We start from the raw sequence: 17,855 nt of genomic DNA, 5'->3' as shown, positions 1-17,855 counted from the left end.
GGAGCAGTTTGGAGAAGTTAGGAAACTGTGTGACATATAACTATCATGACTGTATGTTTTCTATCAATGCTTAAAAACACTAACATCATGTTAAACATTTATACCCTTAATTAACCCAGAGGGAGAAATAGCCCAATGCCATATTGTATTCAGTTGGTCATGTACAAAGTTGATACACTCCTGCCAAAACAAAGTTCTAACAGCCTCATTTCAAATCTGCACAGGGAGTTAAAACAAAACGGATAAGGGCAATGTGGCTGTAGGTTTGTTTTTTGTTTTTTTTTAAATGCTGAACAATGTTTCCTATTTTTATCTCATAAAAATGTTTATATTTTATTCTCAAAACAATTCATTATTTTTCATCTACCAGACATTACAGCCAAGTCAAGAAATGTAATGGCCTCTGCTGAGAAGTATCCCCTAATTATTAATCCTGAAACATAAACAAACACTGCATTGTTTTTAGTTTGATGGGTGAAATAAAACAGAATAAGGAATTGTTTAGTCCCATCATCAACAACACCCAAATATTTCTCAGGGAGGACCTCTCCTTTCATAATTAAATTAACCTGTAAGTTTACCAAATAAACACTATGAACAGTACTTTCTATTTTAACTATTTTAACACTACCTCACTGTCCTAGCATTTTTTAAAAGAGTAAATACAAGGTTTTGTGTATTTTTTAAATGAACATTTTGCTGGAAGACTTAAAATAAGGTTGACATAAAAATTCCAAAACACTAGCATGATCACCTGTAGCAATAAATACAACATATTCGGGTGAATCTGTTGTCAGAGTTCAGGAAAAAAAAAAAAAAAGTCAAAACTATGCCTGCCCAAGAAAGTGGATTACCATGGAAGGTGTTAGGATATAGGAATAGAAAGAGATCAAGGGGTCACTGACAGCATCTTAGTTTAGCCAAAAACATCACTTCAGATATTTTGTTGTTTTGTGAAAATACTAAATGTGCTTATCCACAATTTTGAAATTTCATATGTTGTTGTTTAATGTTAACACTAAGTAACCAAATATAAAATCAATAGATTATTATTATGTTTATGCGATTCCAAAGGGAAAAAATTACATTACAAATCAATGTTGACTTCAGACCCACATTTTAACATTTTTTGGCCAATCACTTCAACTAGCACATAACCAAAATAGTCCTAGAAATATTCCCTTTAGATATTATATGTCCTATTTTCAAAGATATTATATGTCCTATTTTTTTAGTGTAATACACGTAACTTTACACTGAAATGGTACTTGGAAAACCTTTTGGTATTCAGTAAGGCCTATTATTATCCTGAATGTCATTTTGCCAAACTGCGTGTATGTATCTTCCACAAAATCCCACAGATAAAGGACATAAATCATCCTTTCAAGGTCAAGCCTTTAGCTTACCAAATAGGAACTATTCAGATCACTGCATGAACTGTAAGAAATGAAAATGACTAAAACAGTAAGAAAGTTATTAGGTTGAACTATATGAGACTGTTGATGATGAGTTTTTGATATACAGATATGGTAATTTCATATGGTTCAACTTAATATGGCATTCCTGAATCTTGACCAAAAATAGAGGCACTTATGACCCAAGACTTGATTCCAGGAGACTTAAAAATTGGAACAAGATGTTTTACACTTAAAATGTAAAAGAAGTAGTAGCACATTACCTTTTTTCTATCATTCTGAACTCCAGTGGAACAGAGACTACAAAACGCTATGTTTAAAGAGAAAGTGAATGTACTCATCTGACAATAGATACTACTTCTCTAACAGAGCTAAATTCACCCTCAAGGGCTTGGTGAAACTTCTAGTGCTCATATTTGTGCATATTCTGTGCAAGGACATGATTTTAAAATATACAACCTATTATATGTCTTATCAAAATATACCTTATAAATTATAGCTGAAGTCACACAAGGTTATAATTTTCTCTAAGTTTTTAAGAAACAATGCTTAATTCCAATTAACCTGACTATTGAGAGATTAAATTATTTATGTGTGTGCATATGTACATATGTGTGCATTTGTAAATGCATACATATATTTATACTTATATATCAGACATTTTGTTAAATGTTACCTATTAGGCTACTTCAAGTGACTAAGATTTTACTTCTTTTCCAAAAGCAGTGTAACTCAGCCATCTAGTGGTAAAATATAAAGCAATCATTTCTCTGTATTTTATTATGCTATAGAAACAAGACTAGAATATGGAGGGAAATAATAGGTTGTTGAAATTTACTGTTTCTTTTCTCTGGTGAGCTCACAGAGTCTAATCAAGAACTCAGAAGCATTTTCTCAGCAGACCTTTAAAAAGTCATGTTTAAATACTAACATGGCCAAGCAGTAATTTTTAAGTTATTTTTTATTATACTTTAATGAGCTATATAATTATAAAACATTCTACCAAAAATTCTATTACCTTAACAAATGAGTAAATCTGGCTCCTAAACTTGCTAAAACAAGTCTTAAGCCAATAGAAAATACAGTCTAGTGGTAATGAGCTAGATACGTAAGTCACAGAAAGAGGTAAGAAAATGCTATGATAAGGCATTACAGAAGCAGAGAGAAATACGTCTAATTATAGCTTCTTGGAGGAGATGTTACTTGAGCTAGATTTTAGAAGATAAAAAGGGAATTCATAATTCATAGATGAGCAGAGGGTTTTCAGACACTGATCAATGAGTATTAACACAAAGGAAAAAGAACATGGCACATTAAGAGAACGTCAAGACTACCTGTGGAGATGAGAAACAGCCAGAGAAGGGGTGAGAAATGTGAGTAGTGTTTATGACAAGCTGTGACATTAGCCCTTGTCTTCATCTTCTATGCTCTGTGTCCTCCCTGTCTTCAATGTCCACCCATAGGTGGGTTTCTCCTATGTCCATTATTTCCATACCAGATCTCTCCCTGGTACTCTTACACTTATACAAGTCAAAGGAACAATTGAAGTCCAACAGATATTTCCAAGTCTGTAAGTTCAAAGATACAACCATCATCTTTGAAAGTCCTGCTCATTTTCTTATACTCTGAATCTTTAATGGATGGAGCCACAAACTTTTAAGTGACCAGACCTAAAATCTCAAATTCATTTCTTCACTCCCACTCCCCCCATAACACGGAATATATGGTCCTGTAGATATTACCTCCTTCCCATATTTTGTAAACACCTAACTTGTCTATCCCCTCTGACCTTCCTAAGTGCAGTCTGTACCATCTTTTATGAGGATGATTTCAATAGTCTCCTGATTCTTTTTTTTTTTTTTTTAATTTTTTTTTTCAACGTTTATTTATTTTTGGGACAGAGAGAGACAGAGCATGAACAGGGGAGGGGCAGAGAGAGGGAGACATAGAATCAGAAACAGGCTCCAGGCTCTGAGCCATCAGCCCAGAGCCTGATGCGGGGCTCGAACTCACGGACTGCGAGATCGTGACCTGGCTGAAGCCGGACGCTTAACCGACTGCGCCACCCAGGCGCCCCAATAGTCTCCTGATTCTTAATTCCCTGTATTTATTAAGTTTCCAATAGGATGGTGGAAATATGGGTCTAGGGAGAAATCAGCATATGAATAAATGGTGAGTGAAGTTATGACAATGAGTGTGAACACCCAGGTAGCCTCTGCAGTACAGAAAAAAAAATGACCAAACATAGAACCTTTATGAATCCCAATATTCATAGGATGAGCAAAGCAAGAGAAGAAGCCAAGGAATAAGACAAAAAAGAAAACCCAAACAGATCAGGAAACCAGGGAGAGAGGTAGTAAGAAAGCTAAAAGAAGAGTGAGTTTGGGGCACCTGGGTGGCTCAGCTGGTTGGGCGTCCAACTTCGGCTCAGGTCATGATCTCACGGTCTTTGAATTCGAGCCTCGCATCAGGCTCTGTGCTGACAGCTTGGAGCCTGGAGCCTGCTTTGGATTCTGTGTCTCCCTCTCTCTCTATCCCTTCCCTGCTCATGCTCTCTCTTTGTCTCAAAAATAAGTAAACATTAAAAAAAAATTAAAGGGGCGCCTGGGTGGCTCAATCGGTTAAGCGGCCGACTTCGGCTCAGGTCATGATCTCGAGGTCTGTGAGTTCGAGCCCCGCGTCAGGCTCTGTGCTGACAGCTCAGAGCCTGGAGCCTGTTTCAGATTCTGTGTCTCCCTCTCTCTGACCCTCCCCCACTCATGCTCTGTCTCTCTCTGTCTCACAAATAAATAAACGTTAAAAAAAAATTAAAAAAAAATTAAAAAAAAAAGAAGAGTGAGTTTTGAGAAAGAATGATTTATAAAGTTAGATGTTTAGAAGAATGGTAATATGGCTATTAAAAATAGATCACTGGACTTAGCCAGTTGAGAGTTTCTGGTTGTCCTTATCAAGAACAACAGAATGGTTCTGAGAATTGTATTAGAGTTATAAAAGGAAACAGAAAAGTATGGAACAGGGGCACCTGGGTGGCTCAGTTGGTTTAATGTCTGAATTCAGCTCAGGTCATGATCTCACAGTTTGTGGGTTCGAGAGCCTCACATCGGACTCTGTGCTGACAGCTGGTAGACTGAAAGTCCCATGTGAGAAACAAGAGGATGTATCCAGTATGCAGGACTGACTGGGAGAAAGAGCAAGGCACCTCATTCTCTGACATGGTAGTATGGACCATAACAGGTGCAATTAAAGGTAGGGGAGAGAGCAGTTAAAAAACCTATCTATCCTTTTCTCTTACGTTTGAAACAAATGGCAAAGAGCTCTATCTCATGGTGAAGGAGCAGGGCCGGATGAAAGGGATGAAAGTTAAGCAGTAAAGAAGTTGAAGGATCAAATGTGTGCAACTTTGAGGTGTCAAAACTCTACTTGTTAATAGATGAAAAAGAACCAGGGGTGCCAGCGTGGCTCAGTTGGTTGAGTGTCTGACTTCAGCTCAGGTCACTGATTTCACAGTCTGTGAATCCGAGCCCCACGTCGGGCTCTGTGCTGACAGCTCAGAGCCTGAAGCCTGCTTCAGATCCTGTGTCTCCCTTTCTGTTCCCCTCTCCGTCCTCCTTCTGCTTGCACTCTGTCTCTCAAAAAATGAATAAACGTTAAAAAAATTTTTTTAATAAAAAATAAAAAGAAAAAAGAAAAAGAACCAAATAGTTAGCTCCTGTATTTTCCCATCATATATTCCCATGTCAAATTCTTAACCTTCAAACTTGTTTATAATTCGCATTTCAGAAGTCAACTGTACTGAAAGGATAATGAAAAGGAAGACAGTGCATCCTTTTAAAAGTAGACTATGAAGTACAAGCTCCATCTCCTTCAAAATTTCCATTTCTCCTCTTTTGTAAGGAGTGGTGTACTGGAATCAACTGGGCCACTGTAATCCTGCATCTGAGTCAAAGAAGTATTATCTTAGTAAAATAAAATAGGTGTTTTCAATAAAGTTGGCATCAATTACTCCCCAAATAACATGTCCTTATAAAGCTTCAGAATCCAAAATGCCTTGGTGCTCCAAAAACAAAAGAATATTTGATGAGACAAAATTACCAGTTTATAAATATCTCAATAATCAGGAAAAGAGCTGCTATTATTTACAGGTTATAGTGAATTATTTTGTTGTTGCTGCCTTTTTTTTTTAATTTAAAGTTTTGTTTAAAGTAATATATAAAGCTGTTATTATAGAAAAGCTAAAATGGACAGACTTTATTTGCATCATAAATGGGAAGAAGGAATACAAAGTGATAATTTCTAATATGCTGCCTATAAACCTAACCCTATATTGAACAATCTAATATGGAATATCACATTTTTCAATATGCACTGTTTTCTTGGTAACACTGTGAATTTTAAAAGCATACCAAGGGACCACATGTGAATTATTTAAATGGAACAGTGCTATATAACAAATAAGGAACAACATGCAAATGCTCAATATTTCAAGTGAATAAATAAATGAATGGAATAAAATTTTGCTGTACAAATGCCTTTTAATCATATAATAATTTGGAGGGTGTAAACCACAAACAGTGTAATAAAAAAACATTTAGGATTTTTCTTCCTGTGTTATTTTGAGAAAAAAAGTAGCCAAGAAAATGATATATAGCAAAAATGTATTTACATGTATGAATTGAAGTTAAAGTGGCTGACACCTTAACTCTATGGAAGGGACACCACTCTGATATGAGCACCCTAATGATGTAGAGGGAGTGGGGGAGAGAAGAGAGGATGGTGTAGGCACTGAAGGCAGTGGGAAGGTGGGCTGGAGAACTCCACAGAAGCACATAAAAAAAAAAAAAGAGTAAGCAAGTGATGCAAACTGCTGTTAGGAGCTGCAATTCTAATCCATGAACAAATTTAGAAAGATATATAAATCCAGAGATGGTCAAGATTTCAGACAACAAAAATAACCTTCTTAAATGCCATAAAAATTTATAAATGCCATCTTATTCACTCATTTATCAAAAGCTATAAAATCACATATAATCTGAAATTGTTTCTATTTATAAAATTTAAATGCCACTTATAGTTCCTAAATCAGTTTGTGTAATATTTAAATATGAACACTGTAATGCATATGATTTTAAGTGATATTCCTAAACTCACACTTGATGTTTACTATGTATAATATTCCAAGACTCTCCAGCCTCCCTACATTCAGATATTATATTAAATGACAAGAATATATGACAGAGACTGGCAACGGCAAGCAACATCAAATAAAAATAAGCTTCCCAAATGTTGCCAGATTAATGCCCTAATCTCTAAAAATTAGTATTTAACTACGTGGCAATGAGAAAGAATGAAATGTGGCCTTTTGTAGCAACGTGGATGGAACTGGAGAGTGTTATGCTAAGTGAAATAAGTCATACAGAGAAAGACATATACCATATGTTTTCACTCTTACGTGGATCCTGAGAAACTTAACAGAAGACCATGGGGGAGGGGAAGGGGGGAAAAAAAAGGAAGGGAGAGAGCCAAAGCATAAGAGACTCTTAAAAACTGAGAACAAACTGAGGGTTGATGGGGGGTGGGAGGGCAGGGAGGGTGGGTGATGGGTACTGAGGAAGGCACCTGTTGGGATGAGCACTGGGTGTTGTATGGAAACCAATTTGACAATACATTTCATATTAAAAAATAATAAAATAAAAATTAGTATTTAAATATCACCATCATCCATCTCCCTTCACTTCATCCACAACACAGCTTTCTATTCCAGGACACCATTTTCTATTTTTCCCTTAAAATTGTTTTTTACATTTTTTTATTTAGAGAGAGAGTGCATGTGCGTGTCTGCGCACGCGCGCACACACACACACACACACACACACGAGTGGGGAGGTGCAGAGGGAGAGGGGCTGAGAAAGAGAATCTTAAGCAGGCTCCACACACAGCGTGGAGCCTGATGCAGGCCTTGATCCCACAATCCTGGCATCGTGACCTGAGCTGAAATCAAGAGTCAGATGCTCAACTGAGCCACTCAGGTGCCCCTAAAAAACTTTTTTATAAGAGTATAATAGACACACAATGTTCTATTAGTTTCAGGTGTACAACATAGTGATTCAAACTTTCTATGCATTATGCTATGCTCACCACAAGTGAAGCTACACTTACCACACATTATTACGTTATTACAACATTGTTGACTATATTCTTTATCCTGTGCTTTTTATTCCCATGCCTTTCTGACTTATTTCACTGAATATAATACCTTCTGGGTCCCATCTGTGTTGTTTCAAATGACAAGATCACATCCTTTTTTATGTGTAATGTTCCATTTATGTATATGTGTATATATTAAAAAATATACTATATATATATATATATATATATATATATATATATATATATATAAAACATCTTCCTTATCCATTTGTCTATTGATGGACACTTAGGTTATTTCCATATCTTGACTAGTATAAATGATGCTGCAATAAACAAAGCAGTGCATGTATCTTTTTGAATTAGTGTTATCATTTTCTTTGGGTAAACACCCAGTAGTGGAATTACTGGATCATATGGTATTTCTACTTTTAATTTTTTTTTAAATTTTTATTTACTTTTGAGAGGGGCGGGAAGGGGTAGAGAGAGAAGGAGATACAGAATCTGAAGCAGGCTCCAGGCTCTGAGCTGTCAGCACAGAGCCCGACGTGGGGCTTGAACTCATGAACTGTGAGATCATGACCTGAGCTAAGTGGAAACTTAACCAACTGAGCCAACCAGGTGCCTGATATTTCTATTTTTAATGGTCCAAGGAATCTCCATACTGTTTTCTTTCATGGCCACACCAACTTACATTCCCACCAACAGTGTATGAGGGCTTCTTTTTCTCCACATCCTCACCAACACTTGTTATGTGTCTTTTTGATTTTTGCCATTCTGACAGGGTAAGGTGATATCTCACTGTGGCTTTGATTTGTATTTCCCTGATAATTAGTGAAGCTGAGAATCTTCTCATGTTTGCTAGCCATCTGTAAGGACATCATTTTAACTGATCTCCCAGTGACCACTGATTGTCCAAGGTTCTGCATACTGCGGCCAGAGTAATCTTTCAAAAACACACATTTAATTAGGTCACTCTACTGTAAAAACCCTTCAAAGCCTTCGCTTCTCACTGTCTGTTTAAAAGACCAGACCAGGGATGATCTAGTTGCTAAGCCTTAAGTCTCCTCATTCATGGCCTGAAAGACTTCTCTCTACAAGAGTTCTGGGGGTACTTCTCAAAGGGAGCCATCATAGGAAATGAAGGTAAAATGCTGTACCAACACATTCAACTGAGGGGGAATACTGGATTTTAGGTAAAACACCATGAGTCCTAATCCCAATTCTTTGTATATATCAAATTTCTTCTTAATTTCCTCATTTCTGAAGAAAGGAGATTGGCCAAAAAGACCTCTAAGAATCTTTAAGCTCTCTGATTCTATAATTCTTTCACTGCTTATTTTACACAGAGATTCCGGATTCAAAGGTTCTACCCCAATCTCTGCACTAATTTAGTGCATCAACATTAAGTTCAACTGTTTTTAATTCAGTGTCTGCACTAGGCATGGGACTCTTTTGGAAAATAACTATTTCTCCAATTTCCAGTCTAGCTACCCTTTCCGACAGTTGTCCTTTGGTTTACCTTTGTTAAAACCAACAGTGCCATGTCCTTCACTATTCAAATACCACTGTTTGGAAAGCTCCATCTCAGGCTCAACTTATTTATCCCACTAGAGTAACCTTTGAATAGGTCAGTGTTCTGTTAATACTGGCAAAGAAATAACTTAGAAGATTATAATCCTAAAACTGCAGTGTCGGTCTAGTAAAGAAACATACTGTCTATTCAGTTTCCTGTCATGCATGGTAGGAAGCAACATAAGTTAGTATATACAAATGGCTTATACTACTTTGAAATTTTGCAATGATGAACAGTTACTTAAGCCATTAATTTATGAAAAAGTTCTTAATTTAATATTTAATGTTTAAGTCATTGAGAAATTTAAATTGTGTTGTATTTGCTAACACCTTTGAATTCTGAACCAAATGTTTAGTTACCCCAAAACGTTCTGCCAGACAAAATATGCTGAGATATTTGTTGGTTTACTGTCTACCTGTGTTTATCCACAGATTATGTATGCATCTTATAATAAAGAAAAAAGAAAATTAAGAAACACACAAAATAGGCTAAAAGTCCAAATATCCAGGAGAGACTCAGCAGCATGGAAAATGTCCATCACTTAAATTTTTAGTATGTTCTAGTGATAGAAAACAAAAGTTTGGCTCCTTAGAATAAGCTATAATTTAGAAGCCAGTGTCACGTAATATAGATTTATTGAAAATATTTATTTGGCTAGATCCTTATTTGTCCTATTAAGCTTTCATTTTGATTTAATTATAGAAATGGCTGCCTGTAAAGTTAACCACCCAGAATATGGTTAAAGAAAAACAAAGACAGACTTAAATATACCTGAATATTAAACATTATTTCTCTCATTTTTCCTTCCCATTGAGAAAAACAAAACAAATATCTCAAATTTTAGTTAGTAATCATTCTGTTATATAAAGTATTTAGTTATTACTTAACAAAAAATTGATGTACTGAAAAAATACATATAATAAATTCTGGCATTATCATTAATAATTGCATGAATTAACATGTCTACATTTTGAGAGGGTAATGACAACTAATAGTCATAATGATAGTCCAAAGGCAATGAAAGATTGAGTAGTAGTTAAGTAGCAAAACACACACACACACACACACACACACACACACACACACACACACACACACACACACCAAGCAAACAGAAAACTAAGTTTAAGGATTATAGCTGTCTACCACTGTATTCAAGTGCTCAGAAAAGCAGGCAATCTTTGAATGGCATGTACAGTAAACTACAATGAAAACAAATGTTATATTCTTTTCTCTTTGTTTTTGGTCTTTTAGATACTATACTTTGGAACAGATCATCCTTGCATGTAAAGACCGGCATATGATGCAAAGTCAGTTTCCTTCCCATCCCATCCACACACCCACGCTTTTTCTCTCCCAAAAGGCAACCGCTCTTAAGAGCTCCTTGTCTATCCTACATAAATTGTATGAGATATTCTGTGTGACATATGCAACAACTATGTGTATTTTACACAAGTGCTGTTTACCATATGCCCTATCTTACTTTTTTTCTACTAAATATATTCTGGAGGTCATTTCATATCAGTCCATAACAGGGGACCTCCATCTTTTTTTTTTTCCAAATGTTTATTGTTTGAGAGAGAGAGTGCATGGGCAGGGGAGGGGCAGGAAGAGAGAGGGAGACAGAGGATCAGAAGCAGGACCAGCACTGACAACAGAGAGCTAGACACGGGGCTCAACCTCACGAACTGCAAGATCATGACCTGAGCCGAAGTCAGATGCTTAAATGACTGAGCCACTCAGGCGCCCCAAGGGGCCTCCATCTTTTTAATGATTATTTAATGTTCCACTGTACATATGTACAAAAATGTACCTAGTGCTTATGAATGAGTATTTGTGTAGTTTCCTTCTTTTGCTATTACAAACAATGGTTTAATAAATAACTCTGGGTGCACATTCTCTGCTCACAAGCAACTATATCTGAAGGATCAATCTGTAGAAATGAAATTCTGGGGTAGAAATTACAGACATTTAAAAATTTTTAATTTTTTAATTAAAGCCACCTGGGTGGCTCAGTCAGTTAGGCATCCGACTTCGGCTCAGGTCATGATCTCACAGTTCATGAGTTCGAGCCCCGTGTTGGGCTCTGTGCTGACAGCTCAGAGCCTAGAGCCTGCTTCGGATTCTGTCTCCTTCTCTCTGCCCCTCTCCCACTTGCGTTCTATCTCTCTCAAGAATAAATAAACATTAAAAAAATTGAAGTTTATTAATTTATACTTCAGCAGTTTCTATTTGCAATTTCTTATCATGGATGAGAGCATACATCTTTGCATAAGCTTAAAGCCATTTGTATTTCTTTCTTGTTAACGGTTTATCTCCTTTCTCCATTATTCAATGGGTTGTTTTGTTCTTAATACATTTTTAAAGAAACTCTTTTATATATTAAGTCTAGTAGCATCTTGTTCATTACATGAGTTGAAAATTTTTCTCCCAGTTTTTCATTTGTCTTTAATTTTGCTTGTATTTCTCTTCATATACAGAATGTTTTTTAATGTTATCAGATTCATACATCTTTTCTTTCATGGTTTCTGGGTTTGGGGTCATAGTTAAAAAGGCTTTCTGACTGCAGGATTAAACAAATACATATTTCTCTCACATTTTCTAATGGCAATTTTATCTTTAAAAAAATGTTTACTCATTTTTGAGAGAGAAGAGAGCGAGCACGTGCACACATGAGCAGGAGAGGCGCAGAGAGCAGAAAGAGAGGGAGACAGAGGATCTGAACTGGGCTCTGCGTTGACAGCAGAGAGCCTGATGCAGGGCTCAAACTCATGAATTGTAAGATCATGACGTGAGCCAAGATCAATAATCAGATGCTTGACTGACTGAGCCACCCAGGCACCCGCTCCCCCTTTTTTTAATGCCCAGATCTTTGATTTCTGTGGAACTTATTTTGGGGTTAAGTATGAAGTTAGGGCACAACTTTTATTTTTACAGGTGACTATATATGAGCAATCCATTTTCCATTGATTAAAATGCTACACCTTTATCAGATACTAAATATCCCAGTGCCTTTGTATCTATTTCTGGACTTTCAATTCAATCTTAATACTGAGTTTTGAGCAATGTAGATTATAAAGAATTCATAGAAAATTCAGAGAAGCTTAAGAAATACATTTTGTCACAGCATCCCAATGTTTATAGCAGCACTATCAACAATAGCTAATTATGGAAAGAACCCAAATGTCTATGGACTGATGAGTGGATAAAGATGTGGTTTATATACACAATAGAATTTTACCTGGTGATCAAAAAGAATGAAATCTTGCCATTTGCAACAATGTGGATGGAGCTAGAGTGTATTATGCTAAGCAAAATGTCAGTCAGAGAAAGACAAATACATAATTTCACTCATATGTAGAATTTAAGAAACAAAACAGATGAATATAGGGGAAGGGAAGAGAAAGTAAAATAAGATAAAAACAGAGAGGGAGGTAAACCATCAGAGATTCTTAAATACGGAGAACAAACTGAGGGTTGCTGGAGGGGAAGCGGGTGGGGGGGGAGGCTAAATGGGTGATGGGCATTAAGGAGGGCACTTGTTGGGATGAGCACTGGGTGTTATATGTAAGTGATGAATCACTAAATTCTACTCCTGAAACCAGTACTACACTGTATGTTAATTAACTTGAATTTAAATTAAAAAAAAAAAAAGGAAATATGTTGTGCCATAATTATAGGAGACTACAAGATACAGAAAAAAGAAATATTTCTCCTAGCTTTAAATGTTACTTGTTAATTCATTTGCCCTTCTCCTCACCCTTGGCACACACTTCCTTTAAGGAGGAAGTTTCCATGTAGCCAGGTGAGAATTTTCCTGGCTTTAACACATAGGGATTTCTTTCCCCATCTTGAGTGAAACAACTCCCAATTATTTACTTAAGCCATGTAGTTTCAGAGAAATTCCCTTTTCCCCCTTTATTGGAAACTGAGAGGTCAGAGTCCACGTAGTAAGCTACTTAGCATCACAGGCTGATGCCACATATTTAAAAGGTACCAAGCCAAAGGTTTTCTGCAGCCCGCATAATCCTTTATTGGCTTGACTCCCTTTTAACGGTATACTGGACTCAAATCTCAGAATATCTACATTCCTTTATTATATCCCAGAGACTCTCCCTGCCTCAAATTCTGCCTACCGCACAGAGTATGATGGTTTTCTCTAATCAGTACTGTCACCATAATCAAAAAGTGGAGTGTGCGACGTGGGGCTGGTATTTGTGCATTAGGAGGAGGGGGCCTTCTCTCCACTTCCAAGCTACTCTCCAGAAATAAATATGGGAAGACTTTTCCTGTGACAGTGCTCTGAGAGAAAGCCAAACTATGCACTCAATTAAAATAATTACCAGACACAAAATTCTGGGCAAGTGTTTGCTGCTCTTAAATATTTTTATATAAATGTTAAAAGAAGGTCAGAAGGTACCAAAAACTCTATTTGATTGCTTTACAAAAACAATTTCTGACTCAGCTACACAGCTACTGCTAAAAACAAAATCATACTTTAAAAGATAAGATGAATTGTTAACACCTTAACATAAACAGTAAGTTACAGGGGAAAAAAAAGAAACAAATCATTTTCACATTTTCTTGAAAATACAAATTTGGTTTTTACATCATCCTTTACATCTGAAACAAAGCTCTGAAATATTCAGAGTAGAAGATTATAACATGGTACATAAATACATATTGGGTAAGAGATGAAGAGAAAATAGTTAAGATAACACTGATTGAGATTTCTAAATTTTTTTTTTTCAATGTTTATTTATTTTTGGGACAGAGAGAGACAGAGCATGAACGGGGGAGGGGCAGAGAGAGAGGGAGACACAGAATCGGAAACAGGCTCCAGGCTCTGAGCCATCAGCCCAGAGCCTGACGCGGGGCTCGAACTCACGGACCGCGAGATCGTGACCTGGCTGAAGTCGGACGCTTAACCGACTGTGCCACCCAGGCGCCCCATACTGATTGAGATTTCTAATGTAACTGATCTCCCTACTATAAAGAAAATCCTGCATTTTGAAAATCAGCATTCCTTTTTTTTACCAGCAATTTAATGTTGTTTAATTTTTTTAGAATTTTACCATGAAGAGCTATTGAACTCAAATCTTATGATGTACCATAATCTAAATATTTTGTTGCCAATTCATTTCATTACATTTCAAACATTTCATCACATTTCATCAGCTTTCAAAACAAGTTCATCTGGAGACATTTAATAATATGCAGTAACCAACTGTCCTCTGTAACATAACAACACGCTTTGTAGGAGGTGAAGATCCTAAAGAAGCTTCCAGCCTATTTTAATGCTTTAAACCCAAAGGAAGCTTTTATGCCCCATAACTTTGCTCACGCATTAGATTTGAAAGGCATGCCACCTCTCACATGTCAGTCTGATGTAAGAACCAAATCTGTGATTGGTTCATTCATTCCCTCTGGGAATATTTCAACATCATACTCTAGCTGAATCTTTCCCCACAGATCTTATCTCCACGGCTGGCAACGAGCACACTTTGAAATAAATCCAGTAACAAAGTTTTGCAGAGAACAGTCAGTGCTGTCAGTCTAAGATTCTTTGCTTAAAAAATTGCATTTTGGAGGCTCCTGGGCGACTCAGTCGGTGAAGCCTCTGACTTCAGCTCAAGTCATGATCTCACAGTTCGTGAGTTCAAGTCCCACGTTGGGCTCTGTGCTGACAGCCTGGAGCCTGGAGCCTGCTTCGGATTCTGTATCTCCCTCTCTCTCTTCCCCTCCACTGCTCACACTCTGTCTCTCTGTCTCTCTCTCAAAAATAAACATTAAAAATTTTAAAAAAATAAATAAAAAATAAAAAATCACATTTTGAACTACATGCCAGAGGGATTATTCTCCTATTGTGCATGTTTGCCGCTAGGGTATGGTGAACTAGCTCAAAGTCATCAGGGACAAATGTCACTGGCTCACCATTCCTGCTGTGCATTCTGTGATCACACCCAGTCCCCTTAAAGATTACACGACTGTTGTGAAGTCTAAGAAATAGGCATCCTAAAGTCTGGTGTGGATTACAGATAAATTCTAAGAGTCCATTTACTAGCTTATTGGGAATCACAGTTTATTTAAATTAAATATATGCAGATATTTAAGTTCTAAACTTAGAATCTGATATTTAAAGTAATACAGAAAATGAGGAAAAACAAATTCAAAAAACATATTTAGCAGCTCAGTATGTGTGAATCAAAGTTGGTGCTTTCCTTTAGGTTTACATTTAACTCCAAAAATTTTTTTTTAATTTTTTTATTTCAGAGAGAGAGAGAGAGAGAGCGCGAGCGCGTGAGCAGGGAGAGGGGCAGAGAGAGAGAGAGAGAGAGAGAGAGAGCCTTAAGCATGATCCATCTCAGAGTAGAGCCTGAAACGGGGCTTGATACCATGACCCTGGGATCATGACCTGAGCTGAAATCAAGAGTTGAATGCTTAACTGACTGAGCCACCCAGGCACCCTCTAAGTTTACATTTTAGTGTTGTAACAAGAATAAGGTTTCACTTTCACACTTTGTTATAAAAATGATTCCAATTATATAACACTCTAGAAATCCAAATATCCAAATGCAGAACAGCCAGTAATAAATGAGCTCTGGATATCCTTGTTACCAAAAAAAAAAAAAAAAAAAAAAAAAAAAGACCATATTTGCTTGGCAATGTGTGAGAAGTCACAAAGAAAAGGCTCCTTATCTCTTTAATTTTTCCTCTAGTTATAAGAAATATAAGAAGGTATGACACATATTCACATCTACATTTTTATAAAGTAGTTAAAATATCTTACTAATTGTTATAGATTAAAATCTAATAGAGTAAACACATCACAACCAAACACTACAAATTCAGTATGTTGTAATTAATGGCATTTAATAATCTTTCTTGATTTGATTATAATAAAATGAATTACTATAGTTAATTTTTGAGTAAATAATTTATTTCCTAGGCTTATTCACAAAACGATCACTTGTGTTTAAAAATACATATAATCAAACACATAAATATGTAGCACAGCAAAATGTCAAATTTATAGCTGTAATAAAATGGCACATTTCCTATTCCTTAACTATGGCTAACAAAGATAGTGTGACTTATTGGCAGTTTTCATAGGAAAAAAATCTATACTTAGTAGAACTAATTCATTCTGAACGAAAAAATTAAAATAAGAATGTGAGAAAATGTAATACGACTATTCCTTCTGATGTTATTATCTACACTGGTGAAAACTCTTTCAAATATAATCCATTCCAGAGACAAATTTAATTATGAGTAAAATATCAGGCGTTTTGATATTACTCCTAAAAATTACTCAAATAACTACACCCTGTCTCCAGGAATTTCATAGTAATAGCAAAATGTATATGACAAAACTATAGCTTTTTCTGAGTAAGATAGAAATCATTAATGTCACCAAATTTTCCAAGCATAACACACAAAGAACAGTTACTCCAGACATTTGGGGGCATTTGCTTGATTTTCATGTATTCAGACTGACTTGTGTGAAGATGCTGGACCTTTTTTTTTTTTCCTCTAAGACTCTGGGACTTCTAGAACAAAGCCCTTTACAATAAGAAAATCTCTCTTAGAGCTGATAAACATAAGAGCTTGCAACCTCTGCAGTCTCAAGGCAGTTAATAAGAAATGAGAAGGAAGAAAATCAGTGCCAAATTATATTTTTCAATGTTGGAAGAACTCTATAAATTTATTTCAGTGATTCCTTCCTGCTTAACTCCAAGCCACTGCCATGAACCTCTATGAACTATCATTCTATAAAGATTCTTAGGTCACTAAAGACATGCCTTACTATAAGCACAAAACTTAATTTTCACCACACACTATCAACAAAGGATCTCATTTTCTTGTACGTGTTTATTTTCACATTCCAACAAATTTCAACAAAATTGTCAGAAGATATATGCTCATTTAATGTTTTAAGAGTGAAAAAGGAGTTTGGGTAAAACTGACATTGATGATATACAAAATACGTAATTAAATATAAAATATGAAACCTAAAAGTAAGGAGATCTTTTTTAGCAGCCAAATTAGGCTGCATGTGATTTTGGTTTTTATGGTATCAAAAAAAAATGTTTTTTTCCAACTCAATGCAACCTCTACTACTTTTTTCTAAGAATATGCCAGGTAATTTTTTTTAAGGTAAAAAAAAAAAAAACAACAAAAATGGTGTTAATAAAACAGAGTTTATGACATTCTTGGCTTTTAAACTTAAATTACTAAAATTGGTCCTACAGACTCTAAAAATAAAATAGAACACTGGTGAATATTAGTGTCATATTTTAGAAATGGCATCCATTTAGCTCCCACAAAAGTTGCACATATATCAAAGTAAAATGGAATAGTCTCCTAGTATCAACTGTATTTGTATCATGTACTACTGATCAGCTATTGAATGAAAATAGGAGGTAACATGTAGTTTGAGTTTTCATCCAAGCAACTTCAAAATTTTCCTGAAAAAGTAATTCCTATATGTTTTCTAGACTGGAAACATCTCACATTTACAGTGGTTTTTTTTTTCCCCAGAAAATTACTTACTAAAATAATTAGGACTCTAATCCAGAAAATGTTATGCTAGTTATTATCACATGAGAAGAAATATACCTTTTACCTGATTTCAAATATTGAACATAAACTTGTTAGTGATTTATACAAAACCTTTGCAAGTAATCTTAAACTGCAATTCTATAAAAGGAAATCATCTA

The 17,855-nt window shown here is 35.8% G+C and overlaps 2 protein-coding genes across 3 annotated transcripts in view; one reads left to right on the top strand and one right to left on the bottom strand.

Annotated features, from left to right (window-relative positions):
• The window catches only part of NT5DC1 (5'-nucleotidase domain containing 1), a 143,032-nt gene that overhangs the window by 84,329 nt on the left and 40,848 nt on the right, over positions 1 to 17,855 (bottom strand). The window lies entirely within an intron of this gene.
• COL10A1 (collagen type X alpha 1 chain) overlaps positions 1 to 17,855 on the top strand; it is a 45,370-nt gene that overhangs the window by 3,864 nt on the left and 23,651 nt on the right. The window lies entirely within an intron of this gene.

Source organism: Puma concolor, chromosome B2, assembly GCF_028749965.1.
Source record: "Puma concolor isolate L17-30 chromosome B2, mPumCon1.1.hap2, whole genome shotgun sequence".
Taxonomy (NCBI): Eukaryota; Metazoa; Chordata; class Mammalia; order Carnivora; family Felidae; genus Puma; species Puma concolor.
Note: the sequence above shows the minus strand (reverse complement) of the source record. Positions and strands in the feature narration are given on the sequence as shown.